The following is a 10,351-nucleotide window of genomic DNA, read 5'->3' on the forward strand; positions in this document are numbered from 1 at the left end:
CCTGTGAATTCTTCACTAATCAGCAATAATTGGCCCAATTTGTCAGAGGGCTTCAGAAGATGGGTTTGTGGGTTAAATTGAGCCAGCGACGCATGGAAAACATTTCCTCTGTGTATGAGGGGCTTTTATTTTGAGTTTTCTTACCCCACGTTGTTCAAGTGTTTGTATAAAGAAATGCCTCTTGTAGATCATGGTTATTGCAAATATATATTATCACATTTGTTTGATGCATTGCACAGACTGACCACATAGGTCACTAATGTCTTCTGCATTTTTTTGCACAAAATTTTACATATTTCTGTGTATAAAGAGATCTTCAGTCCGTATCAGTGTATATTTGTCTGAGAAAAGGGTTCTATGATTGCCGGCTCTAAGCATATGTGTGTAATTCCACCTGTCAAGGATTGAGAAGTCTTTCACAATTAACCTTAGGTCACTGCATTCCCTGAATAGACTCAATTTTCTGTTAGGATGGAAAATGGAAGGTTAAGTAGGCTAAATATAGCTCACCTTACGAACAGGTCACTGGCCCCTAACACTGCAGCAAGTGACTACCCAAACTGTGCTATAGAAGAAATTTACATCAAAGAGAATGTGCGTGAATTTAGGTAGCAAAGAATGTAGAACACAATCGTCTGAATAGTGAGAAAAATAAAGTATGTGTGCATGTTTTTTCTAAATCAAACGTCAAAGTGTTGACTTAAAGTGGATATAAACCCGAAATTTTTATTTTTTTGATGTCATAATGAGAAGAATAGAATATAAAATGTCCTATCATTTGAGCCCAGTCTTGCCACAAAGAGTTAATCCAGCTCTGAGCAATCCTCTTTTATTGTTCAGTGAGATAATTCTTGACAAACTGAGAAAAACTTTGTCAAATCCTCCCCCTTGCTGTGAGTGACAGGTGATTTACATATCTCGTGCACTAGCCTAAGACATGCATTATTTTTTAATTCCCTCCCACTCCTTTCTTCAGCAGCTCTGCAAGGATTGGCTGTTCCACACCTCAGCATGATTTGGCATGCTGAAGTCATGTGGTTACTTTCCTGTCTTTTCACTGGATGTTAGAGATCACAGCAGAAGTTCAGTATAAGAAATACACAGGAGAAAATGCATATTGACAAGGGGAGTATAGAGGTGGGCGGGGAGTCTACTGACATCACGACTCCACCCACCGAGCTCCAGACCTCATTAGGGTACATCCGTGAAGTAGAAAAATTACTTATTTACAGTACATATCATATGTTTCTCATCCATGTTGTGTCACAGAGGGAGATCCCTGCTCTTTGTAATCTGGTCGGCTCTCCTCCTGACAGTTTTCTGGCTGATTGCTTCTGGCAGAAGAGGTGTGGCCTTTTTTACAGGACAGCAGGGTGGCAATTGCCCCCCCGGCTCGCTATGATGCCTTGTAAAAAAGGCAGCACCGCTTCTTCCAGGAGCGATCAGCCAGGAAACTGTCGGCTCAGTCCGCCCCTGCTCCATGCTTGCCCCAGCTAATTTCCATTTGCCAAATGCGGGCAGGCGAGTGGAAATTTTGAGGGCTGGTCTATGAGACTACGAGAAAAACTGTGGATAAAACACACAAAAACCATGGATACATCTGCGCTGCGGCCATTGTGAACCTGGCCTAAGGTAAAAAACATTCCACAAGGTCTTCTCCAACCTTGCCCCTCAACACTTACCTGACTCCTAACATAAAATTCAGTGGCTATTTAGGGGTTGATTTATGAAAATTGGAGAGTGCAAAATCTGGTGCAGCTCTGCATGGAAGCCAATCAGCTTCCAGGTTTTTGTCAAAGCTTAAAGTGGTTGTATAGTCTATTTTTTAACTTTTACCTACAGGTAAGCCTATAATAAGGCTTACCTGTAGGTAAAAAAAATATCTCCTAAACCTGTACGGTTTAGGAGATATTCCCCTTGCTAAGAGCCGCTGACTGCAGCGGCGCATGCGCACAGGGGATTCTCGGCTGAAGGCCCGGCAGCTGCCGGACCTTGCCGGGTAAGAAATCTCCCGCGCATGCGCGGGAGTGACGACATCGCGGTTTCAGCCACTCACAGTGCTGGAGCCGCGATACCCGGAAGACACGCCGAGGCAACATGTCCGCTACCTCGGCGTGGACCAGGTAAGATACCGATGCCTCGTTCTAAGGTAAGTATTTCATAATGAGCTAGTATGCGGTGCATACTAGCTCATTATGCCTTTTGCCTTACAGGGGTAAAAGAAAAAAAAATGTCAGCGGGTATACAACCGCTTTAATTGAACAAACTGAAGTTAGAAGGTGATTGGCTAGCATGCACAGATGCACCAGATTTTGCACTCTCCAGTTTTAGTAAATCAACTCTTTAAGCGTAGCACACACTAGTCGTTTTTTTTTTTTCGTTCAACCCAGCAGGGCTGAATGAAAAAAAAACCTGACAGCTCACAAGAAGCGGCTGTACTAACTACACAATGTTAGTACATCAATCTCCTCTGCTGTTCTATTGTGTTCTGACAGGAGGGTGTCCCCCTGCCAGAACACTCCAGTTGGTGCTCGCTGATCGGGAGCCGATGGGCAGACCTTGGGGGTCCCCTTAGTCTGCCTGTAAAGTAGCACATTTTTGCAATGTGTAGAACAGTGCCGCAGCAAAATGACGTTTCTAAAGGAAAACATTTCATTTAAACTTGCCTGCGGCTGTGATGTATAGCCGCTCCCGGCAATATAGATTAAAAATCAAGAACCCTTCGGGTCTGGTATGTATTTTAAGGGGAACTCCACGCGAAAAAAAAAATTTTTAAATTGGCGTGGGTCCCCCCCAAAATCCATACAAGACCCTGAGCATGCAGCCTGGAGGACAGAATAGGGGGGGCAGTGAGCACCACCCCCCTCCTGAACCATACCAGGCCACATGCCCCCAACATGGGGAGGGTGCTTTGGGGTCCTCAGATCCCACCCCCACCCTATGTAAATGGGTATCGGGTACATTGTATCCCTACCCATTCACCAAAAAAGTGTTAAAAAGTAAAAACCACAATAGACAGTTTTTGACAATTCCTTTATTTAAAAAAATAAATAAATAAGTGGCCCATAAATAAATAAGTGGCCCACGATGTCCATCCATCTTCAATCACGTCCCCCGCCCGCAGACCCTGACAACCAATGGCCATATATATATATATATATATATATATATATATATATATATATATATACACTAAACTGCCTGCATGTCACTAACTAACCTGCCTAATCTCTCCACGTTATCACACTACATACGGCCGCCGTGTAAGCAGCCTTATATAGTGTGGGGCATGGACTTAGCCCCCTGAGCCATGTTAGGCCAAAGGCACCCTGCCTTTGACCAATCATGGCTCTCCCAGCAGATCGCGCTGTGATTGGCCAAAGCATGCAGGTCAAGTGTATGCTTTGGCCAATCAGCAGCCGTCAATGCACTGCGATCTCCACTAGAGAGTATCTCTAACCTACTTTCCTGGCGTGTATTGTTAGAGGGACAGAAAGTGAAATTAATTCTAAACTTTTACAATTGTTACTGTAACAGGTGTAGATGGCAAATCCTCCAATGGGGACACTTGTGCCAGTGATACCTAAGTTGGGAATTCTGAGACCTGCTTCTAGTTTGCATTTCCAAGTATGTTGGGTAGCTGTCTGCTGTGGTTTCTCCTGCAGACCCCTACATCACTATTGTGTTCTTTAGTGATGTAGAGGACAGCAGGAGGAACTACAGCAGCCATTGGGGAACACCCTATCCAACACACATGGAAGTGTTAGATAGCAATGGCTACCAGCATGTCCCTTGGTAGCACATGAGCCGTGCAAGACAGCTGATTAGCTTTTATGTGCTGCTTCTCCCTTTCCCAGGCTAAGTCTGAAACCAAGTCAAATTCAGGCTCTTATACTGCCTGCATTTGAAAAAATGATACATGTATTGATGTATATACAGAGTTGTGTATTTTATATCTGCAAGGTGTTCAGCTTTAAACATTTACACACAGTAAAAGGGTCAATTTACTCAAATCAGGAAGCTGTCACCTGTAGGGGCAAATCTTCAGCTAGGGCATTCCTTACCCTACAGCCACACATGTCTCTTGCTTACATGCGGCTGCGGAGTGGGGAATGCCCTGGACGCGGATGATTGGCCCCTATAGCTTCTTGGAAGCTTGCACATGTAGACTCAGATTCTAGTCCAAACATGCCCATGCTCTTTACTAGGGTCGCACCGATACCACTTTTTTAAGACCGAGTACAAGCACCAATACTTTTTTTCAAGTACACGCCGATATAGCTTACCAATACTTTTTTTGTAGTGTCGTGTGACAGTTTTCAAAGCACGATTTTGTAAATAATTAATTTTTCTCCTTCACTGATGTGCGCTGATGAGCCTGCACTAATAGGCACTGATGAGGAGGCACTAATATGCAGCACTGATGGGCACTGAACTGATAGTTGGCACTGATATGTAGCACTGATAGGTGGCACTGATTGATGGGCACTGATATGCAGCACTGATAGGTGGCACTGACTGATGGGCACTGATAGGTGGCACTGACTGATGGGCACTGATATGTAGCACTGATGAGCACTGATAGGTGGCATTGACTGATGGGCACTGATATGCAGCACTGATGAGCAGTTTACTGATAGTTGGCACTGATTATACAGCACTGATAGGTGGCACTGACTGATGGGCACTGATAGCTGGCACTAATGGGCAACACTGATGGCTGGCACTTATGGGCAATGATAGGTGGCACTGATGGGCACTGAAATGCAGCACTGATTGGTAATTGCTGGCATAATAAATGATGAGATGAGAGTGGGACAATAGCAATTCAAACTTGGAAAGGATGGATTTTGCAATGCTAGTACAAATGCTGCAACTCCCATCTTGGTACACCCTGCACTCGGCCGCAGTAAGCCTACAGTCAGAAGGCAGCAGCGGACATCTTGTTACACCCAACCCATATATGTGAACTATATGGGCTGGGTTAACAAGATGTCCACTGCAGGCTTACTGGGGCAGAGTGCAGGGTATACTAAGAAGGGCATCGCGGTGTCCAACCCCTGACGAAGACAGGGAACGTCACTTCCATTACTGAATGTGACGGCCCGGGTTGCCGATTATGACGGGACATGCGGCTGTGCCCCGCACCCCTGCCCCGGCCAGCTTACCTTCCGTTGCTGCCAGCCTGTTGAGGACTCGCTCTCTGCTCTGCCCTCTCCGCCCACTGATTTCCGGGAGCGAGCGCTGAAGCCTCTTCACTCCCAGGTATAGGATTAGGCATCGGAAGCATTTGCACGAGTACAAGTACTCGTGCAAATGCTCGGTATCGGCGCCGATACCGATACTAGTATCGGGGCAACCCTACTCTTTACTATTGGTGAGATCTCTGTGCTTTCTTGGGTCTGTACTCGGCTGTATCTGTTATAAGGGGATACCACTTTTCCTGTTGATTAATGTTATCTTATGGAGAATGGAACAGGGGGCGCTGGAACACACAAAGATAGGCAGGGACACCCGGATGGACAAGAACAGAGCTGGATGTTATGGCAGAGAGATTTCACTGTTGGAATATCTAACCCATGTACAAACCCTATGAGTTGTATATATATTACAGATATTCATTGTATGACACAAATTATTGTCAATTGACATATACTGTAGCTGTCAGAGGACTTCTGGAAATAGCATTTGCCTAGCATTTTATATAATGGTATTTTGTCTTCCATCTTTTTTTGTTTGACCCGCTTGTGAAAATATTCCAGGTCCTACTGTACTTATTGCTTCTACTTTTTTCTGAACGTGGGGGATTGGGCTATGATGACTTCGGTTTGTGCTTCTTGGTGACAAAGAAAATCACTTTTAATCCTCAAGAAGTGGCCAATTTTGCAATAGAAGTGCACCACCTAATCCTTTGAAAATAAAACCCAAAGATTACAAAGATCAAGGGAGACATTCCCAATGCTGTAATGAGCTTAATGTGTGAGAACCTGTGCTGGATCTGTGGGATGGACCAGCGAACAAAGTCATTTTTGGTTATGTGTCAATGTATTAGCTATTAGGGAAATCACTTACATGGCTTATTGTAGGAAGTTACAACAAGATCGTACATGGAGTAATAAGGGTTATAATCAATGACGCCAAATGGTGTTATAAGGCATAGTCTGACAGATAGGAAGTGTAATTGGATAAAGTTGTGCTGAGTCAAATCTTACAATATCCGGGGACTCAAAGCTTACTGATCTGTGACTCAGGGACCGGAAAGACCCATTTAATTTAACATGAGCCCAACCTAGTGGGAAATATATTGCCAATCCTTATATCCAGAACAATATATTTAAATAAGCGCTGGGAACTTTAAAACTCGTACGTGCAGTCAGATGAAGGAAAACTTCAAACAAACTCAATAGCTCTGGTGAGGCGGCTCCCACATAGCAAGGCTTCCTTCAATGGGCACCCAACAGTAGCTTAAACCATAGAAATACAGAAAGGAGCACCAGACCACAAACGCATGAAAGAATTAAAGATCATTTTAATTGCTGGTGAATAATTCATATGAAAACACATTTAAAGGGCAACACCATGCCTCTTTTACCAGAGCTCAATACAGGATAAAACTTGGATGGATTCCAAACAGTGACCTTACAGATCTATATTAGAGACAGTATTAAACTCTCCTCAAGGAGTAACAATGTGACAGTTGCTGAGCAGGATTGGCTTTTAACCCTGATGAAAGGGGGGGGGGGGGTGTTGCCCTCGAAATGTGTTTTTATATGATTTAGTCACCAATAATTAAAAGAATCTTGGACTTTTTCATCCGCTTTTGGTCTAGCACTCCCTTCTGTATTTTCATAGTTTGAATCCTTGTACCCAGTGCTTGTCTTCCATGTAAGGTGTTATAACTAGACCCAAGTGCTTTATGTAAGGTATGTTACCCAGTCCCATGGGTCAGGAAAAGGATATCAACTAGTCTTTGATGACCCATTGGAAAACAAGCTTTTTATCTCTGGTGCCCCAGTAGAAACTACACTGCACCTCAGTGGAAAGAAAATTGTTTATCATTGGTGGCCCAATGGTAAGTAAAGTTTTATTCTCGGTGGTCCAGTAGGAAGTGTAGTGCTGATCGCCAGTAGCCCAGTGAAACTTAACTGCTTCTCCTTGATGGCCCAGTGGAAAGGAAATACTTACTGCTTATTCCTATTGGCCTAGTGGAAAATAAACGTCCTATTCTTTTAGATTGTAAGCTCTAACGAGCAGGGCCCTCTGATCCCTCCTGTATTGATTTGTATTGTAAGTGTACTGTCTGCCCCATGTTGTAAAGCACTGCGCAAACTGTTGGCGCTATATAAATCCTGTATAATAATAATAATAATAATATTCCCAACGGCCTAGTGGAATGTAAACTGCTTATCTTTGGTAGCACATCAAAAAAAAACTGTTGAAAGTAAGCCATTGATTTTACATCCTTTATCCCTGAATTTGGAGATCACAACGGAACCCTTCCATAAAAGTTTAAAGGCCAGTTATACACTGTTTCCCATATCAACACATTCCATTTTATAATAGTTTAGAATCAGAGAACAGACAGCCCAAGAAAACATTCTGATGTTTGGTATGGATGACTGCACTTTGCATATTCCTGTTTGACTTAATTAAAACTTAGTAAATCCCAAACTGATATTTTAGTTGTGATTGATACAGATAGGATTAAGAAACCTTAGCCTATTTTGCATTCTGGCTTAGACATGGCCAATACAGAGTCTCACTCCTCCAATTGTAAATCTCAACAAGTCTAATTGCCAGAATCCCCAAATCATGTAATAGGCCCCTGAGTGACTTAGGTACCAACATCGGCATACTGCCACTTTAAATACACCACACTAGGCCATACGGTTGAATAGCACAGGACAGCAGATAACAGTTTACACATTAGAAAATCAACTTTACATTACATAAAAAGAAATTGTCAACAGGTGCATCTTCAGATGAATAATAATGAACCGGAAAAAAAGGCTTAAGAGGATCAACTCTCCCAGGATGATGGCGAAGAGTTAACAGAAAACCAGCTATACCAGACCATCCATCCTAGTGTCCGGAGATCTCCAGGTCTTACTCATGACTCCACCTTGGATTAGATATACACATGATACACTGCTGTAAAATATGGCTTTGTGCTTAACGTTGTGTTTTCTTGGTCTATAAATACAAATTTTAATTCCTTATGATGTCTATCCAGATCATAAGATTTGTATCTTTGGGATTACTATGTCTAGCTCTCTCTGTTCTGTCAATGAGCAAAAAGGCAGCTGGAACTAGAAAAGATAATTGAGACATAATGCCAGCCACTGTATTCCTGCCTTCCGGCGCATTATAGAGGTGACCAGAGTGACCACTGTTTCATACAGACCTGACATTAGGAGAGTATGGGTATTGCAGACAAACATTGTACATTTTCCTTTAAATTCCAAAACGTCCACCTAAAATCACATTCCTTTTTGGGAGATGCTTGCAGATTCTTCTTCTTGTAGCTTTCAGGGTCTCCTATGAAGATCATAGCTTCATCTGACTACCACCGCTGCAATTCATTCTTAGTTGGCTTTACAGTGAGCAATGTGGTCAGGTATCTTGGCTATAGTGTAAACAGGTTTATTTTAAAAGTAAAAGTTAGCATGTTTTATAATTCTGTCTAGCCATGTTTGTGATCTATACACCTCCGTCAGACAGCATAGAAAAGAAGGGTGATACAACTTTCGGTGTTATGCCCCGTACACACGGTCGGATTTTCCAATGGAAAATGTCCGATCGGAGCGTGTTGTCGGAAATTCCGACCGTGTGTGGGCTCCATCGGACATTTTCCATCGGATTTTCCGACACACAAAGTTTGAGAGCAGGCTATAAAATTTTCCGACAACAAAATCCGTTGTCGGAAATTCCGATCGTGTGTACACAAATCCGACGGACAAAGTGCCACGCATGCTCAGAATAAATAAAGAGATGAAAGCTATTGGCTACTACCCCGTTTATAGTCCCGACGTACGTGTTTTACGTCACCGCCTTCAGAACGATCAGATTTTCCGACAACTTTGTGTGACCGTGTGTATGCAAGACAAGTTTGAGCCATGTCCGAACAAAGTCCGACCATGTGTATGGGGCATCAGAGTTTAGGAAATACATTGGTTTCACCTTCATGGGAACAGCTTGATGAATGAACAATTAGGAAGAACAACAGCATGAAAAGTCAACAGCTATGCCCACTCTGCTCTGTCCTCCTATAAGCATGTTCCTTTCCAGCAAATGTACATGCAGCAAAGCGCGATTAGCTCAAAGAACAATCAGCATATGGATAGGGCTAATGTCAGATAAAAATCTTTGTAGCAATCAGTGCATGATTTCCTAAGGCCCATCTTTACTTATTTTATCTAATACTGTTGCTCCATTCAAGAACAGGTGTCAGAGGTAAAGATAACTAGAGGACAACAATGCACAACCATACTTTTCTACTGGAATTACAAAAAGTCCTTCTAGACTGTTCTGATATGTTATAGCAATGTCACTTTCTACAACTGCTAAACAATAGATCACAGATTGTCTTGAAAGCTGCAGAACAGGCTTCCTTGTGGGTACTGCCCAGGCTTCCTAGAAAAATTTGAAACTTGTCAACATGGTGTAACCAAAGCTGAATTTCTGCATAGCCAATGAAGGCCGTGGCCAAGAGCAGACTGCCACATTCCCGTGTATAATAAATGGTTTCAGACTGGCACTCTGCCTGCCAGTGCTATCCAGCCAGTTCTTCATTGTCAATGTCCCCTTGCAGTTTTTTTTGTTGGTGGAATTGTGTACCTGAAGTTCTCCCAAGTATGGGTCTACAAACCTAGACTCAAACTATTAGCAAAGTAGGATATAAGTTTGAATACACAAACTGTCTCTTTCAGCCTATAAGAGGGCTTGTGATTTGTTGATTGTTGGCGCCAAACAGTACAAGTCCCAGTCTCGCTTCTATGATAGGACAACAACCCACCTGTTGGCAGCCCCACTTTCTCTGCCATCTTGTGCCCATCTCCTTACCAGAGACCTTCCCACAAAAACCTTCACTTAGGAGGTCAGTCCTAAGGACAACATGAAAAGCGTCAGTCACTGATGTGAACCAGAACTCAGTGGAACATGAAACTTCTCCTACCACATTCTAGGTAGTCACTCTACCATGACAGGTCACTCTCCATCCCATCTTACATTATCTGTGCCATACTCAGTTCACCTTCTTGCACCATTTTTATAATGCCAAAGGACTCAAGGAACACATAATTACTCTTGCTTGCAACTTTTCTTGAACTTGTAGAATGACATCTTGATCCAA

Source organism: Aquarana catesbeiana, linkage group LG12 (assembly GCF_042186555.1).
Source record: "Aquarana catesbeiana isolate 2022-GZ linkage group LG12, ASM4218655v1, whole genome shotgun sequence".
Lineage (NCBI taxonomy): Eukaryota > Metazoa > Chordata > Amphibia > Anura > Ranidae > Aquarana > Aquarana catesbeiana.